We start from the raw sequence: 13577 nt of genomic DNA on the forward strand, positions 1-13577 counted from the left end.
TGATTGATATCAGGCAAGGTGCAGGTTTTAGTGAAATAAAACTTAATTTAGACGTGTCAATGACAAGCCATAGTCCTCACACAATATAAAAGGCAAATTACATCTTTTTGGAAATTTATTATATTCTCATCTGAGGATCTTTGACATTTGAAAGTAACATAGTTCAGCAAAAGCAAAACACAATGTCTCATAAGATGATATTCAATCTGGGTTTTGGAGAGCTGATATTTCAACATATATATCGATCATTTTGTGCAACCTTTAAGGGACAAAGCCGAGCTGGATAGTTTGATCATTCTTAAAACACTGCGCTATTTTCTTCAAAAATCTTTATTTTTACCATCAGATTTTGACCTCCCGGGGCTTGTGTCAGTTACAAAGCCCATTCATTGCACAAAGGAAACTGATGCCACCTAGTGTGACTATCAATTTGTGTCATTGTATCATTTTGCAAAAGTTGAGATTTCACATTGTTTCTGAATAATTTTCTGATTAGTGCAGGTTTTCACTCCCACTTTTCTATGCTTCCTTTCAAGAGGAACATGAGTCTCACTGAGGTATAGTTTTGTGAGTATGGGGTGCCTGACACTATTTCTGGCAAATGGCTATTATTCACATGTAATACTTTAAAGTGAGTGGCCAGACACTGTTTAATGTAAAAGACCTTAACAGTTGATTCTGTCCTGACGCAATATCTATTTATACCTTTCCACAAATCAAGCATCTGCTTATGAAAAATTCATTATTTTATTATTCATGCTATCATTCAATTTGATGAATATCTTCAGTGAGCAAGAATTGTATCATGGGGATTTGTACGTGATGTATTTATCATTGTTATGTGTGAGAAAACAATGCAAGTTTTAGATTAAAAGTAAGACAGTGGGTTGAATCTTATTATTTTTGCCTAGGTATGAGTTGTATCAAGTTTTATGGCAAGTTTTTTGCCATGAAGTTAAGTGAGATTCTTCGCCATATCTTCCCAAGCTCATCTTATTAACTATATATTCCATCCCTGTCTGATCCCCAGTCCACCATTCCACTTGCTGTTCCTAGAATAACTCAGCAGATGTCCAGCAAAAGATCATCCTAGCACTCGTGCCATATTTAAAAAGCTGCTTTGCATCCATTAAGACAAGAATTGGTATTCCGAAGCTGCCTTGCTGGCTCTTGGGACACAGAGCGAAGATGTCAGAGAAGGGCAAGGTGGTGCTGTGATTGTCTGGCAGGAACCTGGAGGTTCAGTTGGAGGGGTTGATGCAGAGGAGGGGTGTCCTCTTCCCGATTGACAGCCAGAGGAGTCCAAGATGTCATGCCCTGGCAGCCTGGTTCAAGATGCCCATCAGGGCAGTGCTGTCTTCACTGTGTGGAAGCATGGCCAGCAGTCCTGTAAGAAGGTCAAGAACCCTCTCTGCTCCATCAGGATAAATGTCACACTCTTCTCCCTGCTATTTCACATGCACTGTATCACCACCACTGCACCCACCTCCCACCTCTTCTAGAGTAAAGATTAGAGTGGTGCTGGAAAAGCACAGCAGGTCAGGCATCCAAGGAGCAGGAAATTCGACATTCATTAGGAATTGTTTGCTCGAAACGTTGATTTTCCTGCTCCTTGGATGCTGCCTGACCTGCTGTGCTTTTCCAGAGTCACTTTAATCTTGACTCTAATCTCTCGCATCTGCAGTAGCCACTTTTGCCTTATTCCTCTTGCCAGCAATATTTGCCCTCACTTGCTCTCACCCACCCCCAACCCTGCATGCTATCTATATGCTACCTATTCACTACCAGCGCCAGCACAAACAGCTCACTCTATTCCTTTCTTCTGTCATTCCAGGAGAAAATAGCCATTAATAGAGCACAAAGGCCCTTTATGGGTGGAGGGGTGCCCAATATTCAAGTCCTGAAAATCCTGTACCATCCTGCAAGGATGCCAAAGCATCCATGTCCTGCTAAGTGAGTAAGTACCACTCTATATTCCACTGCAACTTTCACTGTCAGTGTCATTCATTACACCTCACTTCTAACCATTGCATTGCCTTCTCTTTCCTTTCCGTTCTCTAGCAGGTCACAGCAGGATGTCTATCATCTTCATGACCTACTTCATTAGAAGCCACCTCCTTAACCTTTGGGAATGAGAGTACCAAGGCTGGTCAAGGCTGTCTCCCGTAACTTCCCAGCAGCTCATCTATTGGCATTTCAGTGGGAAGATTAGTCTTGGAAAATCTGAGATCACAAGGTCCTCACTACATCATTTCCACAGCTGGCTGAGGGAGAATCAGCCTGGAGGACTGGTGGAGACCAGAGACGCTGCAGGATTGTAGCTACTCTGTAGAAACCCAGCTGCCTCAGGCTGTCTGGCAGCCTCCATCGACAGGTTGATGCCCATACTCCATCGCCCCAGCCATGGTACTCAGGACTGAATGTACATTGACAGGGGGATGGGAGAACCTATTGTGCCCTCCAGGGTGCCTTTTCCTCATGGAGTGGTGCCCAGACGCAACCAGCCAGATAAGCCCTTCCTCTCTGGGCCCTCTGTCTCTGAACACTTTAAAGTTGAAGCTGAGGCAAGTCCACTTGCCTCTAGTAAGAAGCCCCTCAGTATGTCCAACTGTCCAGAAATAAATATCCCCAGGGTCAACTGATTAAACCTTCACGAGCAATGGCTGAGCAGGTTTCCTTCAGTCCTGCTGCAGAATCCGGGACAGCACAAAATGTCATGAAAAGGAGAGAGAAAAAAACCTATTGAAGACACTTTGGTGCCAAGGTAGGAAGCTGAATATTAATGAGAAAATTTAGGGCATCAACAAGGCTTTCATGAAGCAAAACTTCCCTTTAATTGGGAACTTACCACAGCCTCAAGAGAAACTTTCCTCACTACTGGTCAGGACCATAAAAGATGAAGTACAACGTTCCAAAATCAAAATGGGCATCACTAGATTTCTAATCTGATTCTTCCACCAGTCTTACCATTGACCCCTTTAAGATACTGTCCATACTGTGAGACTGTGATGGGTCAGTTACCATATCCACCCACATAAAAGTCAAACTGTTTAGACTTTTTTAGGCTTATGCCCAAAACATCGATTCTCCTGCTCCTTGGTTGCTGCCTGACCTTCTGTGCTTTTCCAGCAACACAATCAGTTCAATTTAATCGGGTCGACTTACATTGGCAATAGTCTTGAGGGGCTGAAATTCATGCTGCAGTTCGAAATACCGTATTATTAGTAGAAGTTGATTTGATCGCTCAACTAATCCCGGGTAAAGAAAAAAACACAATGAATTACGGTAAAGGTAATTACCTGATAAAAGCAAGAGAAACAAGAATGAATTACTGGTCGTCCATTTTATTTATACATACCAGTACAAAAATTTAACATGTCAAGGATTCATTGAAATCTCTCAAAGTCATACTTTTCAACATTGTCATGGCCTGGCACACTTAAAATGAAGCATTTATTAAATTCTGAATGTGTAAGAGTCTTGAACTTTCTCACAAAATGTTTCCATTTCCCTCCTATTTACTCTCATATGTAATGAACCTCTGCAACATTAACAAATTTGTCAAAGAATTAATGATGTATGTAGCTAATATATCTCACTGGTTTGGTTTCATTGCCCTTTGGTCAAATATTAATTTCAATTCAAACAGCCTTTTATTTTATTCTTGCAGATTTCAAGAAATCTGTTCAATCTCTGCAGGTCAGGCGATGCTTGGGACTATTTTAAATCAGTATTTTGTCTGTTTTTTAAAACCATTTCATTTCTTGAAATTCCCAGATAGCAAATTGACCAATGGTATATAAAGATCAATAGGTCATATTTTATATCATTGTGATATTGGTCATTAGTGAACACTTTCAGATTTATAAGATTCTTGTAGCACTCAGCATCATTGCTTCCAAGACCAGCCACAAGTTAAATACTTTTTTATTCATTCACGGGATGAGGGCATCACAGGCTAGACAGTATTTATTGCCCACCCCTAATTGCCCAGAGGGCAGGTAAGAGTCAATCACATTGATGTTGAGTCACGTTAGGTCAGACTAGGTAAGAATGACAATTTCCTTCCCCAAAGGACATTAGTGAACCAGATGGGTTTTTCCAACAATCGACAATTTTTTCATGGTTGTCATTAGATTCTTATTCCAAGATTTTTTTTGTTATTGAATTAAAATTGCACTGTCTGCTGTGGTGGGATTTAAATCCAGGTCCCCAGAACAGTATCTTGGTCTCTGAATTAACAGCCCAGTGATATTAGGACTAGGCCACTGCCTCCTCAATTTAATTATTTCCATTTCTTGTATTTGTGGGTTTTGAGATTCTGTCAATGAGGTTATTAATCCAAAATTGTCATGAATACACATTGATGGGTGGTTTGTCAATTTTGCAATTATTTCTATCACAACTTTTGTTTCCTCTGCATATCCTATTGTGAAAAGTTTGTTTTATTGAAACTAGGTTTATTACAATTCCTGCTCATGTGCAAAATGTGGCAAACAGAAACACAAATTCAGTGAGGTTCTACTTTTGAACCTAAGACATTTACTTCTCAATCTGATCGTGTTTGCTGATCTGAATAATATTGTCATCTAGTTTTTGGTTATCTCTTGTCTGCTAATGTTGTGTGAGGTCAGCTTGCTTTGAGATATTTCAACACAGTAGTGCCTGAAATTGGTGTCCAAACAAAAAGATATTTTGGCTAAAGTGAGGGAACTGAAAATATAAAATCCAGTCATGTCACAAAATATATTCTGTTCATCTTTCAAAAATGTTCTGACAAATAAAAGCAAATAAATAAAAATGGTTATTCAGTGGACCATCTTTAATTTTTCTTATTTTAAAAATTTTCTCATATTTCACAATCTGTAAGCTGTCTCAAACAGTTGAAAGTACAGTGAAATCAAGATGAGTCAAATTCGGGTAATTTGAAATTCCATTTGGAGCAAAAATTGTTGTTCTTTTCTGCCAGCAAAATAGGAAATCTAATGGAAGGATGGCCAGGATAAGTCGAAGTTCTAGATTGAGAACTTGGGATCAGCCAGAGCAGAAAATGTGTTGCTGGAAAAGCGCAGCAGGTCGGGCAGCATCCAAGGAACAGGAGAATCGACGTTTCGGGCATAAGCCCTTCTTAATGCCCGAGACGTCGATTCTCCTGTTCCTTGGATGCTGCCTGACCTGCTGCGCTTTTCCAGCAACACATTTTCAACTCTGATCTCCAGCATCTGCAGTCCTCACTTTCTCCATCAGCCAGAGCACACTTGTCATTATGGCTGCGCCAGCCAAAAAGTCATGGCAGAGCATGGTAAGGCATCATTCAACATCAGGACGTTTGAGTGAAAGTTCTGTGAAAGGTTGCTTAAACCCTGGAAACACAGCTACTCATGTGAGAATGTTAAAAGTGCTGTCAATTGGAGACTGTGAGGTTGATCCACCAACTGGAAAATGGTGATATTATGAAAAAGAGAGATCCTATAAAGTGGCCAAGAGCACTGGGAAATCAGAAGATTGGGAAGGCTACAAAAACAAACAGAAGCTAACAAAGAGAAATAAGGAAGGAGAGAATCAAATATGAAGGTAGGCTAGCCAGTAATATTAGAAATGATAGTAAAAGTTTCTTTCAATACATAAGTAACAAATGACAAGCAAACGTAGACATTGGGCCACTTCAAACTGATGCTGGAAACCTAGTGATGGGAGATAAGGAAATAGCTGGAGAACTTAATAAGTACTTTGCGTTAGTCTTCACAGTGGAAGACATGAGTAATATCCAAACAATTAAAGGGAGTCGGGGGCTGAGTTGAGTATGGTTGCCATTACAAAAAAGAAAGTGCTAGAAAAGCTAAAAGATCTTAAATTTGATAAGTCTCCTGGCCCGGATGGGCTACATCCTAAAGTTCAGAGGGAGATGGCTGAGGAAATAGTGGAGGCGTTGGTTGAGATTTTTCAAAAGTCACTGGAGTCAGGGAAGGTCCCGAATGATTGGAAGATCGCTGTTGTAACCCCCTTGTTCAGAAAGGATCAAGACAAAAGATGGAAAATTATAGGCCAATTAGCCTAACCTCGGTTGTTGGTAAAATTCTAGAATCCATCATTAAGGATAAGGTTTCTAAATTCTTGGAAGAGGGTCCAGGGTCAGATTAGAACAAGTCAACATGGATTTAGTAAGGGGAGGTCGTGCCTGACAAACCTGTTGGAATTCTTTGAAGAGGTGACAAGTAGGTTAGACCAGGGAAACCCAGTGGATGTGGTTTATCTAGACTTCCAAAAGGCCTTTGATAAGGTGCCACACGGGAGGCTGCTGAGTAAGGTGAGGGCCCATGGTGTTCGAGGTGAGCTACTGGTATGGATTGAGGATTGGCTGTCTGACAGAAGGCAGAGAGTTGGGATAAAAGGTTCTTTTTCTGAATGGCAGCCAGTGATGAGCGGTGTCCCGCAGGGTTCAGTGTTGGGGCCGCAGCTGTTCACGTTATATATTAGTGATCTAGATGAAGTGACTGGGGGCATTCTAGTGAAGTTTGCCGATGATACAAAGTTAGGTGGACAGGCAGGTAATACTGAGGAAGTGGGGAGGCTGCAGAAGGACCTAGACAATTTGGGAAAGTGGTCCAAGAAATGGCTGATGGAATTCAACGTGAGCAAATGCGAGGTCTTGCACTTTGGAAAAAAAAATACAAGCATGGACTACTTTCTAAACAGTGAGAAAATTCATAAAGCCAAAGTACAAAGGGATCTGGGAGTGCTAGTCGAGGATTCTCTAAAGGTAAACATGCAGGTTGTGTCCGTGATTAAGAAAGCGAATGCAATGTTGTCATTTATCTCAAGAGGTTGGAATATAAAAGCACCGTTGTGCTACTGAGACTTTATAAAGCTCTGGTTAGGCCCCATTTGGAGTACTGTGTCCAGTTTTGGTCCCCACACCTCAGGAAGGACATACTGGCACTGGAGTGTGTCCAGCGGAGATTCACACGGATGATCCCTGGAATGGTAGGTCTAACATACGAAGAATGGCTGAGGATCCTGGGATTGTATTCATTGGAGTTTAGAAGATTAAGGGGAGATCTAATAGAAACTTACAAGATAATACATGGCTTGGAAAGGGTGGACGCTAGGAAATTGTTTCTGTTAGGCAAGGAGACTAGGACCCGTGGACACAGCCTTAGAATTAGAGGGGGCAAATTCAGAACAGAAATGTGGAGACATTTCTTCAGCCAAAGAGTGGTGGGCCTGTGGAATTCCTTGCCGCGGAGTGCAGTGGAGTCCGGGTTGCTAAATGTCTTCAAGGCAGAGATTGATAGATTCTTGATGTCACAAGGAATTAAGGGCTACGGGGAGAATGCGGGTAAGTGGAGTTGAAATGCCCATCAGCCATGATCGAATGGCGGAGTGGACTCGATGGGCCGAATGGCCTTACTTCCACTCCTACGTCTTATGGTGTTATGGTCAATGTCATGCAATGATTGCAAATTGGTCTTGCCTCATGTCTTGAACAAGTGTGCACTAAGAGATATTTTTAAGGTCGATGAAACTGGGCTGTTTTAATGTCTTTTACCAGATTGCTTTTTAATGTTAAAAATTAACAGGGTAATGGCGGAAAGAGAGCAAGGAATTTCTCACTACTATGGTCTGCGTCAACATGGATGGAACACCGAAAAGCTGCCACTACTTGTGATAGGAAAGTTTAATATGTTACTTTGCTTTGTGAATGGCACAATGCTATCCAAAGAGTATGAGGCTAACAAAAGCACTTGGCTGACCTCCAGCATTTTTTGAGGTATGGTTCAGTAAAGTGGACAAAATGTATCAGTGGAAGGATAAGAATTCATCACCATTACAGACAAATGCTGCCTGACATTGCTGACCTTGAGAGTGTCAATTTGATGTCCTTGTCTCCTATAAGGACATTCACCCACCAGTTACCCGAGCTGGAGTGGCTAGAGAGATATTCTAGAAATTCAAACAACACACAATACAAAAATTATGTTTGTCTACAATGGCAATATGGCATGGTGTATTGTACTTGTCCAAAGATAGCACACCAAGCAGAGTTTTTCTTGAGCTTACTCTCTCTCTTTTTAAAATGCTTTTAACTGTACAAGGTCAGCTTACATTTTTAATTTTTTTTTTAACACAATGTGTTTGTAGGCAAATCAAGTTATATAGAGGCTTTCACAGGTATCTCAAAGCTGCACTTAACATACATTCATAGGCAGGCTTCCTGCAATTCAGCTTAGTACATCTCACTGTAAGTTGGTTAGTCTATACTACTGTACCCATCACTAAAACTAGGAGAACTGGATGAATGGAATGTTTATTTAGTGGTCGATTAAATGACCCAATTGGGAAGATTGTAGAGGAGATCTAGGGCTTTTAAATGGTTCCTTCTCATTTTGACAATAGGCGTTTTCAGATTAGACTCCAACAAAAAGCTAGTCACTGTGGAAAGCAACGAGAAAACACTTCAATTTCTTTCAAGCTGTTTATGCTTTTGTGTGCCAGACACAATCACCGATATTACAGCTTGGGGGTTTTGCTGAATATAAAATGTTACTGTACTCTGTAGCCTTTTTAGCAAAGCAGCTGGTGTAGCAGAAACTGTTCATATCTCATGAGGTAGTGGCAGGACCACAGCATTTGGGTCTGCTAACCTCAATAGAACTGCCCCATTCATGTGGTCAATGAAGAGGCCAGTCCAGGTTATTATGTAAGGAGGAAATCAAGAGCAGAGGAATGAAATCTGGCACTGGTTCATGATTTGAATGTGCTCCTGGAGTTAGAGCAGTAAAAATAATCTTAAGCTTACCTTTTGGGTAATTATCATTAAGAACCTCTACTTTTGTTACTGCTCATCTAAGAAGACTAAAACAGTTTACGTGGTGCTGTGATCAGTCACAAAATAACTTTGTAAACGGCGAAGACCAGGCTCTAAGATCCTGGTTGACAGAAATAATTGAAGTAACACCAAGTTTAGTTTATAAGGTGCCTTAACTAAAATGGTGTGCACAGCCTACAGGATCCTGTGTCATCTACCCAAAAAAGCAGATGCTGGAAACCAGATTTTGGATTAGTGGTGCTGGAAGAGCACAGCAGTTCAGGCAGCATCCAAGGAGCAGCAAAAAAGCAGGACAATTGGATATCAAGGTAATTTCTTTAGCAACAAAACATTGAAAAGATTTGTTGTATTCAATATTGCAGTCTGCATTTGTTGTGTAATCGTGATTGGATATGTCAGAAATCAGCATTGCCGAGTGCAAATAAAAACAGAATGCAGTGGATGCTGGAAAAGTTTAGAGTGATGACTGTAGTTTCATGATAAAAGCAGCTTCCATATTGAAGGGGGGTGATAAACCGCCCCGTGTTTACCGTGGAGCAAGGCCCACATCGGGAGAGCCAGCAGTATCCATTTTAAAGCAAACAGTATTCATTCTAAAACAGCAGCTGCCAGCCCGACCACATGATCGGGAGAAGGGGGCCCAAAGACAGATCCGAATACACACCGGACCAGACACTAGTCATGACTCCAGACAATGGTCATGACTCACAGACCGAAACCCACTTTATAATCTCGTCAAGGTTCCAACTGACACACACCCATAACCTGATCATGCAAAACAGTCCTACACAAAAGGCAAACACCAAACAAACAGGATGAACCTAACAGACACTTTGGAAGTAACAAAGGGGGGTGCTAGCCTCCAGCCCTTACGGAGAGACAAGCAGATAGCACCCGGACCCATTTACATAAAGATAAACAGCACACCTTTTGTGTATGCTGCCGACTCTCCGAGGATGGCAGGAAGCTTGACATTCACACATACTCCAGCCATGATTGCCACCATTCACACTCATTCATACCCAATCTCCTACATCCTGACTCATGAAGTATATAACTTGTAACATCGCGCGGGAAACGAGAGAGCGATCGAGATTCGGACCTCGGTTGGTCTCCGCCGGCGTTAAACACTTCAATAAAATTACCGATTGTCGAACCATACTCTGGGCTCAGACTGAGATCATTTCATCCGCGCTAACAATATCATGAAACTACAGTCATCACTCTAAACTTTTCTAGCATCCACTGCATTCTGTTTTTATTTGCACTCAGCAATGCTGCTTTCTGACATATACAATCACGATTACACAACAAATGCAGACTGCAATATTGAACAAGAAAGAACTTTTTTATCAAGCCCATCCCAGTCAATAATCGATTACCAGGCATCCATCAACACTTAATGAACAGAGAATGGAGGAGACATGTGCTGCACACATCTCATACTTATATTTCTATGCACAATGCTTTGCACTCCAAATGCAAAAGCAGGAAACTATCTTATAAACCTAAACTGGATACAACTGAAAGAGAATTGGTAAAATTTTAGAGTCCATTGTTAAGAATGAGATTACAGAGTACTTGGAAGTGTATAGTAAAATAGGCTGAGTCAGCATGGCTTCACCAAGAAGAGATCATACCTGACAGAGCTGTCAGAATTCTTTGAGGAGATAATGAGCAAGTTAGACAATGGAGAGTCAGTGGATGTGTTCTATTTAGATTTCCACAAAGTGCTGCAGATTAAGAGCCCATGCTGTCAGGGGCAGGATACTGGCATGGACAAATGATTAGTTAACTGGCAGAAAGCAGAGGGTAGGGCCATAGGAACCTTTTTCAGGATGACGGCAGTTGGCTAGTGGAGCTCCGCAGGTGTTAGTGTTGGAATACAACTATTCACATTATATGATCTGGATAAAGGAACTGAGAACATTGTTGCTAACTTTGCAGATAACACAAAGATAGGCAGAGAGACAGATAGCTTTGAGGAAGGGAGGAAGCTGAAGAAGGACTTGGACAAATGAGGTACAGATGTAAAACAATGTGGGAAAACGTGAAGTTGTGCACTTTAGTAGGAAGAATAGAACATAGGGGGAAAGATATAAAAGAGACCTAAGATGCAACTTTTTCACTCAGAGGGTGGTACGTGTATGGAATGAGCTGCCAGAGGAAGTGGTGGAGGCTGGTACAATTGCAACATTTAAAAGGCATCTGGATGGGTATATGAATAGGAAGGGTTTGGAGGTCTATGGGACAGGTGTTGGCAGGTGGAACTAGATTGGTTTGGGATATCTGGGCGGCATGGACGAGTTGGACCAAAGAGTCTGTTTCCGTGCTGTGCATCTCTATGACTCTAAATCCAAAGTACAAAGGAACTTAGGAGTCCTAATTCAAGATTCTTTTAAGATTAGCATGCAGGTTCAGTTAATAGTTAGGAAGGCAAATGCAATATTCATATTCATTTCAAGAGGGCTAGAATACAAGAGCACAGACGTATTGCTGAGGCTGTATAAGGCTCTGGTCAGACTGCACTTAGAATATAATGAGCAGTTTGAGGCCTGGAATCTATGGAAGTATGTGGCCACTTTTGGAATACTGTGTAAAGTTCTGGTTGCTCTGCTGTAAAAAGAATATTATTAAGTTGAAAAAGGTGCAGAAAAGATTTATAAGAATGTTACAGGGACTGAAAGGTTTGAGTTATGAGGAGAGGTTGGATAGCTGGGATTTTTTTCACTGGATAGTAACCTCATAGAGATTTATAAAATCATAAGGGGTAAAGCTGTAGTGAATAGTAAAGGTGTTTTTCTTAGAGTTGGGAAGTTCAAAAGGAGAGGGCATAATTTTAACGTGAAAGGAGAAGTATTTAAAAGGGACATTTAGGAAACATTGTTAATATAGGGGTCCATCTGTGAAATGAACTGCCAGAGGATGTGGTAGATGCAGAAGCAACCATAACATTTGAAAGACGTTTGGAGAGTTACATCAAAAGGAAGGATTTAGAAGGATATGAGCCAAATGCAGGCAAATGAGACCAGTTTAGTTTAGAAAACTTGGTCAGCATGGGAGAGTGGACTGAAGGGTCTGTGTCCATGCAAAACAACTCTATAATTATGTGCTGGTATTGGAGGGGGTGCACAGGAGGTTCACAAGAATGATCCCAGGAATGAAGAGCTGTTGAGGAGCAGTTGAAGACCCTGGGTCTGTACTCAATGGCCTTAGTAGGGATCAAGGAGAATCTCATGGAAACTTATAGGATCCTGAGAGGTCTGAATAGAGTGGATGTGAAGATGATGTTTCCATTAGCAGGAGAGACCAGGACACAAGAACACAGCCTCAAAATAAAGGAATGACCCTTTTGAACTGAGGTGAGGAGGAATTTCATCAGCCAGAAGGTGGTGAATCTAAAGGACTTATTGTCACAGATATCTGTGGAGGTCAAGTCACTTAGTATCTTTAAGACAGAGGTGGATAGGTTCTTGGTTAGTAAGGGGATCTTATGAGAGAAGGCAGAAACACGGGTTGAGAAATATAACAGCTGTGTTCCAATGGCAAATTAGACTCGATGGGCCAAATAGCCTAAACCTGCCCCCAAATCTTATGGTGTTATGGTCTAATACTTGGCCTATTTTAGATAATTTTCCCAGAAAGATTCTGCAGCTCACCCACTAGCTGCCATCACAGCATTCAGTTCTCTCCTAAGTACATTCTATGCTTTTGGGCTCTCATCTCATATCTGGAAACATTTCCTTGTGTTGAGCCATTATTGTAAAACTAAAAGCTTCCTCATTCAATCCAAAATATATAAAAGGATGAAATATTACCAATTTATGATGGACTTAATTTTGTGTAGATCAATGTGTTAAAAAGAATTCAAGGAGATCCAAGAAGGCAGTGATCTGAAAGGTTTGCTGTGCTGGGCTCTGTGCCATGTTGACCTTTACCCCCACCTCGCTAACCACCCCTAGGAGAAAAATTGATAATATAAAGTTGATGAGCATCTAGTGCAGCTAAAACTTTGATTTGACTGCTCAGGATCAGGATGAAGGCAAATAAAGGAAAAGGGGCAAAAGGAGTACAGCAGGCAAGGCACTCCTTAACTGTGTCGGGGGTGCCAGCAGCCATTACTCAAACAACCGGGGTGGCCATTTTGGATTTAATGGGGCAGCAGCATTTACTCTCAGGCTTTTGCTAAAATTCCGAGAAAAGAATGAGGCAGCACTGGAGCCGATACCTGTAATGCTGAAGAAGCATGAGCAGTAGCTCAAACGCTGGACCGACGAGAGGAAGTTGTTGAACAGAGGACCGCAGCATCGGAGACCATGGTGGAGGTCTCAGGGGGACAGATCAGAACACTGGAAGACCAGCTTGGGGTCCTTCAGGAACAAATAGATGATCTGGAAAATAAAAGTAAGAGGAAAAACTTCTGGCTTGTGGATCTCCCAGAGCACAAGGAAGACGAAGATCTCATTGGATTCTTGGAGAAGTCACTCCCGAAATTCCTGGGGCTGGAGATAGAGTCGGACTGGGTGAGTGTGGAGCGGGCCCACCGGATCACAATGTGTAGGTCCGGGTTGGATCTGTGACCCCGCCCGGTCCTAGTGCAATTCCAGCACTCTAAAGGAAAACAGTTACTGATTAAAGCAGAAAGAAGACAGAGAAGAGATCCACAAGCTTTAATATACAAAGGCTTAAGAATAATGTTCTTTCAATACTTCTCTGGAGCTATAATTAAGAAGATAATGGCATTTGA

This window comes from Chiloscyllium punctatum, chromosome 3 (genome assembly GCF_047496795.1).
Source record: "Chiloscyllium punctatum isolate Juve2018m chromosome 3, sChiPun1.3, whole genome shotgun sequence".
In the NCBI taxonomy this organism is placed as follows: Eukaryota; Metazoa; Chordata; class Chondrichthyes; order Orectolobiformes; family Hemiscylliidae; genus Chiloscyllium; species Chiloscyllium punctatum.